Source organism: Chrysemys picta, chromosome 3 (assembly GCF_011386835.1).
Source record: "Chrysemys picta bellii isolate R12L10 chromosome 3, ASM1138683v2, whole genome shotgun sequence".
In the NCBI taxonomy this organism is placed as follows: domain Eukaryota; kingdom Metazoa; phylum Chordata; order Testudines; family Emydidae; genus Chrysemys; species Chrysemys picta.
In genome coordinates, this window is record NC_088793.1 from 50737291 (window position 1) to 50747883 (window position 10593).

Below are 10593 nucleotides of genomic sequence, written 5' to 3' on the forward strand. Positions count from 1 at the left end.
ACACTAAGCACACATACTTTGAGACTATTCTCTCTGAGCATCACGCAGCATTGTGAAATGTTCTGTTGTTTCCACAGGTACTATATGTACATTTTCAAGTGTTTAAAGGGTTAAATCAAGATCTTCCAGTTAATTATTAAAATATTCTTAACAATAAAAATGAATTGTAAGGAAATTTTTGGAAGGTCTGGCAAGCTTTCCGAGTCAGTCAATCAGATTAGTTAGACCTTGGAAGAAAGAAGGGTCTAGTACAGGGATAGACAACCTTTGTCATGCAGCCCATCAGGGAAATCCACTGACGGGCCGGGACAGTTTGTTTGCCTGCAGTGTCTGCAAGTTCGGCCAATCGTGGCTCCTACTGGCTGCGGTTCGCCGCTCCAGGCCAATGGGGCCTGCGGGAAGCGGCGGCCAGCACATCCCTCGGCCTGTGCCACATTCTGCAGATACCATTGGCCTGGAATGGCGAACCGCAGCCAGTGGGAGCTGCGATCGCTGAACCTGCGGATGCTGCAGGTAAACAACCTGTCCCTGCCCGCCAGCGGATTTCCCTGATGGGCTGTGTGCCAAAGGTTGCTGATCCCTGGTCTTGTAGTTAAAGTACAGGATGGGCAGTTAGGAGATCTGAGTTTTATTTGTGGGTCTGCTGTTTCTTGCTGTATGACCTTGGGCCAGTCATTTAACCTTCCTGTGCTTCAGTTTTCCCATTTGTAAAATGTTGATAGTGGTATTTACCTTGCAGACTTATTTTGCTTAATTAGTTAATGTTTGAAGAGTGCTTTGAGATCCACAGATGAAAGCTGTGATAGTATTTTGCACTGCTATCTGCTGCTATCTACCTAATCTGTTTTAGCAGAATCACGAAGATGCAAGAGAGAGATGGATGCAGATACACGTCTGTGTAACAACCACTCTGCTCTCTTGGGAGCAAGTTAACATTCTTTCCTGAGAGAACTGATCTGCTCAAAGATTAGATAATCAAACACAGATACACATTACACTGGCAAGGTGTTTTAAAGGAGAACCTTGACTAAAAATAAAGATACATCTTGGTCAGCAAACGTCAGGCTGGCATGTGGAGGGACTGATAAAATTGAGGATTAAAAGTAATGGCATTTTTAAGAATAGTAAGAGGGAAAATGGGCTACATTCTGATCTCAGTTACACTGGTGTAACTGCACTGAGAACAAGATGGTTAGCACAGGAGGACCTTTAGCTTTCATACTAAAGCACATTTCACAGATAGATTATTTGGATTTACACCACTGGACCTGAGATCAGACTCCTGCCATTACAGAGCAGCTACTTGGATTCTGTCCTTGAAAGACTGTTAAAGCTTTCCATAATGGTGCAACGATAAGGCCACAGCTATTCTTTTGCCTACAGTTAATAGTTTTCTGTGGGTGAAAGCTGGCAGTATAGACAAACACCCAAACAAAACATTTTAAAATATGATCATAAAACCATCTTCATCCATTTCCTTACATCAACCTTTTTTTGTAGTATTCATAATGTAGCTACAAAAACAACAAAGAGTCTGGTGGCACCTTAAAGACTAACAGATTTATTTGGGCATAAGCTTTCGTGAGTAAAAACCTCACTTCTTCGGATGCATCGGTGCCACCAGACTCTTTGTTGTTTTTGTAGATACAGACTAACACGGCTACCCCCTGATACTTGACATAATGTAGCTGTCATAGTGAGAGAGGCTGGAATTCTCCGATGCTTCGGTGTGTGTTCTATTGTGCCAATCATTGTGGTATCCGAGCCCCTCTAAAATAAAAATAATGAGATCCTTAGTTCCTGATGTGGACAAACTGTTTTCTGTGTTTTCTTCGTATCACTTGGAGTTGAAGAGTTATTTCTTTCTAAAGAGACGCTTCAGTAGACATGTGGCAATTCCTATTTGCTCCCAAGGTGTTTGGTCCTGTATTCTTTTTAAGGAAAATCTCCCACTGAAGCCAGTGGACGTTTTGCCTGAGTAAACACCGTAGGAGCAGAGCCAAAGTTGTTAATGCAGGATTGGAGCTGTCCTGACTTCAAGGTGTTTCAATAGCATGGTGATGGATTTGAGCTGTTCTGTCTTTGCTCTCTTCACTAAGAATGTGAAGAAACTACACATAGATACAGGTGAGTTCCAAATAACCGTGTTTACTAACAATATAAGGACATACAAGGCCTTAAAGCATATTTACATCACTGCTCCATTAGGGTCTGGTGGCTTCTGCAAAAGAAGACAGGAAGGACCAATAGAAGGCTCCCTAACTATTTAAAAGGATATTACTCAATTCCTATACACTACAGGAGCCAAAATAAGAATCTAAAAAAAAAAAAAAATACAGGCCAGTTGTATCATGTCCTTATTGCACAGCAGTGTAATGTGCTTTAGTTTGGAAGCCAAGGGTCCTGTGTTAATCTTCTGGCTGTTTGAACATGTAGAGTATAACACATGTATCTGCACACAGTTGTTTACTCTTTGTATTATAGTAGTGTTAAGAGGCCCGATCCCTAGTGTGCAATACAGCCTAGGTCTACATAAATAGTTAGATGTTTAATGTGCTTGATGCTCTCCATTTCAGCTCCTGAAATAATCTTGCAGGGCGCAATCAAGACCTGAGCCCTGTTCAGAGGGGCAAGTTGTCTGTCACCATGCAGGTGCAGGGGGGTAAGCAAGAAGTTTCCCTGCTGCCTCCCCCCCCACTTGTAAGCTTGTGCAAGGGATGCACCCAAAAGCAGTGTCAGCTCTCTCTATGTTCTGGGAAGTGCAGGGATTGTGTGAGCCTCTCATAGAGTTGCTACTACAGGGGCTGTTTTTAGAGAAGACCATTTGTCCATGTCTCCACCCTCAACTTGCCCGGGCTCCATATGTCATGTCACATACCAAATATTGGATCTGTGCAAGTAAAAGATTCCTGGTGTCCTTGTGACTGCCCAGCATTCTAATGGATGACATCTTTTTGGCTTTCACTTGGCAATAGTCTGTGTTGGGGAATGGCTTTGAGATGACTGGAGGGGAGCTTTGAAGAGGGTTGTGTGAGAGAGGAAATCTATTAGTTCTGCTTTCCCAGAGGTAGGTACTGTTGGGAGAGGGACAGATACCTCTTATTGGGAAGACTGGACCCAAAGCGTGAGAAGAAAGAGAGCATGGGGATAATGGGAGACACAGAGATCTGAGAGGGGACACAGTGCAAGGGGATGACAGAGCACATGGACAATAGGGGGCCAAAGAACAGTGGGACACATGGAATGCTACATACACGAGTGCAAGAACTGGCCTTGCCATGTACACATACACACAGATGCATACCCATGTAGACACCAGTGTTGCCATAAGTACTGATAAAAAAGATTTAAGTGTAAGTGGTAAGTACACCAAAACAGGACTGCTTATATAAGCAAAACTATAACTATGTTGTAGAAATAGTACTTATGTATTTATAAGTAAAAGTGCAAGTGGAAGTACAGTACTTTCAACTCCCTTTTCCTTGCAGTTGTTTAGTCAATATACGGACAACTAACTAAACAATATACCATAAGCATATAGGGGAAGAGAAAGAAAAAGAGCAACAATGACATTATATTCATATACACAAATAACCATAAAATCCTCTTATAAATATAAATAAATTTATACATTTTATTTCCATTATATATGTAAAACAATATTATGTACAGACAGCATATCATTCCATGAGATGGGCATTTATTTTAATAACAGCATCATCTTCACCGTATCGTCCTGAAGTTTGTTTCTTCTTGGCAGAGGCTCCCAGCTGCTGCTGGGCTCGGGAGCGAGCCTCTCCAGGGCTGTTTGCAGTCGGGGCAGCTCTATGTATTTTGCCACACCAAGCATGGCAGTCAGGCGGCTTTCGGTGGCATGCCTGCGGGAGGTCCACTCGTAACGCGTATTCGGCGACATGCTTGCGGGAGATCCGCCGGTCCCGCAGCTTCAGCGTACCCGCCACTGAATTGCCGCCGAAACCGCGGGACCATCGGACCTCCCACAGGCATGCCGCCGAAGGCAGCCTGACTGCCACCCTCACGGCGACTGGCAGGCCGCCCCCCCGCAGCTTGCCGCCCCAGGCACACGCTTGGGGCATTGGTACCTGGAGCCGCCCCTGTTTGCAGTGACCAATCAGAAGTGAAGGGGATGCGGTCACCTTCCTCCCTTAATGGGGCAACAGTAGGGCCAAGAGAAAAAATCCTTGGCAGCCAGAATTGAGGGTTTGAAGCTCCCAAGCTGGGACAGTGGGTTCTGGGGCCAGCCAAAATCTGGGACAGATGGGAGGGATATGTTTGTTTCAAAAAACTATTTGAAAAAGTACTTGCAGATAAAAAGCAATACATATACTTTAAGTATCTTTAAAATATACTTAAATATAAGTACGAAGTACATAATATTTAAAGGACTTAAGTAACGGTATGTAGAGTGATTTAAAATGCTTGTATACTAGTATAAATGTACTTAAGTAAATGGGAACACTGGCGGATGCCAGTGATATAGTTGAGTGCCTTGTCCCCCACACCTTTTGGATTAAAAAAAAAAAGAAGGGAACCTACATTTTGTTCATCTATAGCCCCATCCCCACCTCTGTTCTCTATACCAGCTGTGGAGTGGCGCTGGTGCACCAAGGGGAGCAATCTGATTTCCATTTACTTAATGGATCAGGGCCCCTTTGTGCAAGAAGCAGCATCAATGGTGAATATACCTCTTCTCCAAGACACATTTCTCTTGCAGTCCGTCCAGTGCTAATACTGGGCATATGCTCCACACCATCCCATATACTAGTTTATCTCTTAAAAGTCACAGTCTAGCTCTCCCTATAAGAAAAGAAATGCAACCATTTAATGAGGGGAAATGACTACTTCTCCTCTTGTTCCAAACACTGAGAAGCAACTTAGCGTAAATCTGCCAGTTCACAGGAGGTCAATGTAAAGAAGGCAGGAATGATATACTAAGGATGTCTACACTACGGGATTAATCCAAATTTACAGAATTAGAATTTTGGAAACAGATTGTATAAAGTCGAATGTATGCAGCCACACTAAGCACATTAATTCGGTGGCATGCATCATGTACCGGGGCTAGCGTCGATTTCCGGAACGTTGCCCTGTGGGTAGTTATCCCATAGTTCCCGCAGTCTCCCCCACCCATTGGAATTCTGGGTTGAGATCCCAGTGCCTGATGGGGCAAAAAACATTGTCGCAGGTGGTTCTGGGTACAGCCTCACCCCTCCCTCCATGAAAGCAACAGCAGACAACTGTTTCGCACCTTTTTTCCTGGGTGAACACTGCAGACTCCATACCACGGCAAGCATGGAGCCCGCTCAGCTCAAGACAGCAGTCATGACCATTGTAAATACCTCGCGCATTCTCGTGCAGTTTATGCTGAACCAGGACCAGAAAAACGAGGCGAGGAGGAGGCGGCGAAGGCAGCGCAGCGACAAGAGTGATATGGACATGGACACAGAATTCTCTCAAACCGCCGGCCCCGGTGCTTTGGAGATCATGTTGTTAATGGGGCAGGTTCTATCCGTGGAACACCGATTCTGGGCCCGGGAAACAAGCACAGACTGGTGGGACCGCATAGTGTTGCAGGTGTGGGACGATTCCCAGTGGCTGTGAAACTTTCACATGCGTAAGGGCACTTTCATGGAACTTTGTGACTTGCTGTCCCCTGCCATGAAGCGCCAGAATACCAATATCAGAGCTGCCCTCACAGTTGAGAGTGAGTGGCGATAGCCCTGTGGAAGCTTGCAATGCCAGACAGCTACCGGTCATTCGGGAATCAATTTGGAGTGGGCAAGTCTACTGTGGGGGCTGCTGTGATGCAAGTAGCCAAAGCAATCACTGAGGTGCTGCTACGAAAGGTAGTGACTCTAGGAAATGTGCAGGTCATAGTGGATGGCTTTGCTGTAATGGGATTCCCTAACAGTGGTGGGGCGATAGATGGAACCCATATCCCTATCTTGGCACCTGAGCATCAGGGTACCCAGTACATAAACCGCAAGGAGTACTTTTCAATGGTGCTGCAAGCATTGGTGGATCACAAGGGACGTTTCACCAACATCAACGTGGGCTGGCCGGGAAGGGTTCATGATGCTCGCGTCTTCAGGAACACTACTCTATTTAAGCAGCTGCAGCAAGGGACTTACTTCCCGGACCAGAAAATAACAGTTGGGGATGTTGAAATGCCAATAGTTATTCTTGGGGACCCAGCCTACCCCTTAATGCCATGGCTCATGAAGCCATACACAGGCAGCCTGGACAGGAATCAGGAGCTGTTCAACTACAGGCTGAGCAAGTGCAGAATGGTGGTAGAATGCGCATTTGGATGTTTAAAAGGTCGCTGGTGATCGTTACTGACTCGCTTAGACCTCAGCCAAACCAATATCCCCATTGTTATTGCTGCTTGCTGTGTGCTCCACATTCTCTGTGAAAGTAAGGGGGAGACCTTTATGGCAGGGTAGGAGGCTGAGGCAAATCACCTGGCTGCTGATTACGCACAGCCAGACACCAGGGCGATTAGAAGAGCACACCAGGAAGTGCTGTGCATCAGAGAAGCTTTGAAAACCAGTTTCATGACTGGCCAGGCTACAGTGTGAAATTTCTGTTTGTTTCTCCTTCATGAAAACCCGCCCCCTTTATTGACTCATTCTCTGTAAGGAACCCATCCTCCCCCTTCGATCACAGCTTGCTTTCAAAGGAAATAAAGTCACTATCGTTTAAAAATCATTTATTCTTTATTAATTGATTATAAAAAGAGGGAGAGAACCCAGGTGGGGTTTGGGAGGAGGATCAGCGAGAAGGAAAAGGCCACTAAAAAAGGTTAAAAAAATGACAGCCTTTTGGTTGGGCTGTCCACTGGGGTGGAATGGGAGGGTGCACGGAGCCTCCCCCACCGTGTTCTTACACGTCTGGGTGAGGAGGCTATGGAACATGGTGAAGGAGGAGGGGGGTTATACAAGGGCTGTAGCGGCACCCTGTTATCCTGCTGCCATTCCTGAAGTTCCACCAGATGCCAGAGCATGTCTGTTTGCTCACGCAGCAGCCCCAGCGTTGCATCCTGCCTCCTCTGATCTTCCTGCCGCCACCTCTTATCTCGAGCGTCTCTCCTCTCCTCACGTTGGTCCCTCATGTCCTCACGTTGGTCCCTCCTGTCCGCACGTTCACTGGCATCTTTCCTATACTTTGAAACCGTGTCCTTCCACTCATTCAGATGAGCTCTTTCACTGCAGGTGGATTCCATGATTTCCGCGAACATCTCATCTCGCGTCTTCTTTTTCCGACACCTTATCTGAGATAGCCTTCAGGACGGAGGAGGGAAGCTTGAAAAATTTGCAGCTGCTGGAGGGAGGGAAAAAAGGAGAGAATTTTTTAAAAAGATACATTTTACAGAACAATGCTTATACTCTTTCACGGTGACCAATGCTATTCACATTACATAGCACATGTGATTTCTGTGCAAGGTCGCATTTTGCCTCTTAATATTGAGTGCCTGTGGCTTTGCTGCTAGAGATCACAGACGCAGGTCCAGCCAACAGAATTCAGCTTGCATGCAGCCATGGTAAGCCATTGTCTTTCGGCTTCTGCGCCCTCCTTTCCCACATACCAAGCAAAGCCCGTTGAGTGCTGCGGTTTTCCTGTTAACCTTCAGCAGCAGAAAACAAGCTAACCGTGCCCCCATCCAATTCTTTGGATGATCGCTTTATCCCTCCCCCGCACCACGTGGCTGGTATCAGGGAAGATCCCTGCAGGAACCAAACTAACACCCTCCACCCCGCCATGAATTCTCTGGGATGATCGCTTTACTCTTCCTCCCACTGCATGGCTGGTATCAGGGAAGATCCCTGCTAGCCAAACCCAAAAAGCTCAGGGCCAATACCTCCCAGCCCCATGCGCTTGGCTAACTGCAGGGAAGAATTTCTTTTCAGCCACAGGCAAACTTCCCAGTAGGAACGGCCACCTCTGTCCTCTTAATTAAATTCCCGTATTTCAACCAGGTTACCCTGAGAGATATCACTCTCTTCAGGATTATACAGCGAGATAAAGAATGGATGTTGCTTGAATGCCAGCAAACACCGGGACCATACACTGCCAGGCTTTGTCATGCAATGATACCAGATTACTTGCTACTAGCATGGCGTGGTCAAGTGTCCTACCATGGAGGACGGAATAAGGCTGCACTGCCCAGAAACCTTGTGGCAAGGCTTTTGGGGTACCTCCAGGAGAGCTTCATGGAGATGTCCCTGGAGGATTTCTGCTCCATCCCCAGACACGTTAATAGACTTTTCCAGTAGCTGTACTGGCTGCGAATGCATCCCAAGTCCTCAGGGCAAAGTAATCATTAAAAAACGCTTGCTTTTAAAACAAGTTTTATATTTTAAAAGGTAAACTCACCTGAGGTCCCTTCCATTGGGTTATGGTCTTGGATACTGGCTTGGGTAGGTACTTCAGTCAGGCTGAGAAAAAGATCCTGGTTGTTGGGGAGAACGGAGTGCTGTGTGCTCTCTGCAAGCTCGTCCTCCTCCTCCTCCTCCTCTTCCCTGTCCACAGAATCCTCAGGTGTAGCTGATGAGATTACCCCCGCCTCGGAATCCACGGTCAGAGGTGTGGTAGTGGTGGTGGCCCTCCCCCCAGAATTGCATGCAGCTCGGCGTAGAAGCGGCACGTCCGCGGCTCTGACCCGGAGCAACCATTTGCCTCCTTTGTTTTTTGATAGGCTTGTCTGAGCTCCTTGACTTTCACTTGGCACTGATCTGAGTCCCTATTGTGGCCACTCTCCATCATGCCCTTGGAGATTTTTTCAAAAGTTTTGGCATTTTGTCTTTTTGAACGAAGTTCTGCTAGCACTGAATCCTCTCCCCATATAGCGATCAGATCCAGTACCTCCCGTATGGTCCATGCTGGTGCTTTTTTTCGATTATCAGCCTCCATGGTTACCTGTGCTGATGAGCTCTCTGTGGTCAACTGTGCTCTCCACGCTGGGCAAACAGGAAATAAAATTCAAATGTTCGTGGGGCTTTTCCTGTCTATCTGGCCAGTGCATCCAAGTTCAGATTGCTGTCCAGAGTGGTCACAATGGTGCACTGTGGGATAGCTCCCAGAGGCCAAAGCCATCGAATTGCGGCCACACTAACCCTAATTTGAAATAACAATATCGATTTTGGCGCTACTCCGCTCATTGGGGTGGATTACAGAAATCGATTTTAAGAGCCCTTTATTTCGAAATAAATGGCTTCGTTGTGTGGATGGGTGCAGGGTTAATTCGATTTAACGCTGCTAAATCTGAATTAAAGTCATCGTGTAGACCAGGCCTTAGTGCATGTTTGCATTACAAAATCAGTTTCATTTTCTAATCATTGACACATGCTTACGATAAAAATATATTATTCTTAGTATACGGAAAACTCTGGGCAATGCAGATATCACTGTGGTAGCTGTGGAAATTGTTGACTTTTCCATGGTAACTACTACAGCTGAGCTGGAAATGGTTTTCCATCCATGAGAATTTTTGAGATTTTGAAAAATTTTCCCATCCCAAATCAAGACAAAGAGTCAAAATCTTGAAAAAAAATTGCACATTAAAAATCCCCCCTGAAAAAAGAAATCAAATTGGGAGAATAAAACATTTTGTTTTGATAATTTTGAAATGGTTTATTCTGATTTTGACCTTTCTAATTTTTAACTGTTTTTTTTTTACTATAAATTAACTTACATTTCTAAGTGAAAAGTCATTTTGTCTTGAAAAATGGAAATTTTTCATTCAGAAAATGTCAAATCTCGCAGTTTCATCAATTTCAAAACTTTTTTTTTTCCAATTTTTCTTTGGAAATTTGCTGGCAACAACCCTTTCCTGGGAACTGTTGCAGTTTCAACAAATTGGCATTTTGTGAGGGGAAAAAAAAAGTTTTCCTGTAAAATTTTCCAATCGGCTCTAGTCACTAGTGTAGCTAATAGTTTAATAATATTTGAATGGTGCCATTTTCAAATTTGCACTGATCATCCTCAATTATATTAGGCAATTACTTAAATCCTGTCTCACATACAGTGGTAGCCTTCTTTATACAATGTCTAACAAAGATTGTTCAAAAAAATCACCCTCAAATCACCCTTAATCCCCTCCCACGAATTGATGAGACTTCCACTAAATCATAACTTTGTACAAACATACTGTCATTCTGTGGATCTGGCTATTGGAGGGAATAATAGATATAAACTTCAGGACCACACACCCAACCTGGCACACAGTTGGTGCAAGGGTGATGACGTTAGCCATGGCATTTTAGCTTTGGCTTCCCCAAGTGTGGGAAGACATAGAGCCAGCTCCTACCTCACTGTCCCTTCACTCCTCAGCACAGGGCAGGCTTATCAAAGATGGGAGGTGTGTTTTTGGATGTGAAGGGCATTTTGAACATGTGGGGAGGAGGGAAGCAGATATGATCCAAGTCTGCTGTGCTCCTATTATATTCAGTTGGCAGATGGAGCTGTTGAGACTGTTTCTGGCAGACACATCTCAGAGCAGTGTTCTAATTTGCACCCAGGATGAGCACCAGGGCCAGGGCCAGGGCCATGCACAGAATCAGGGAAACCTAG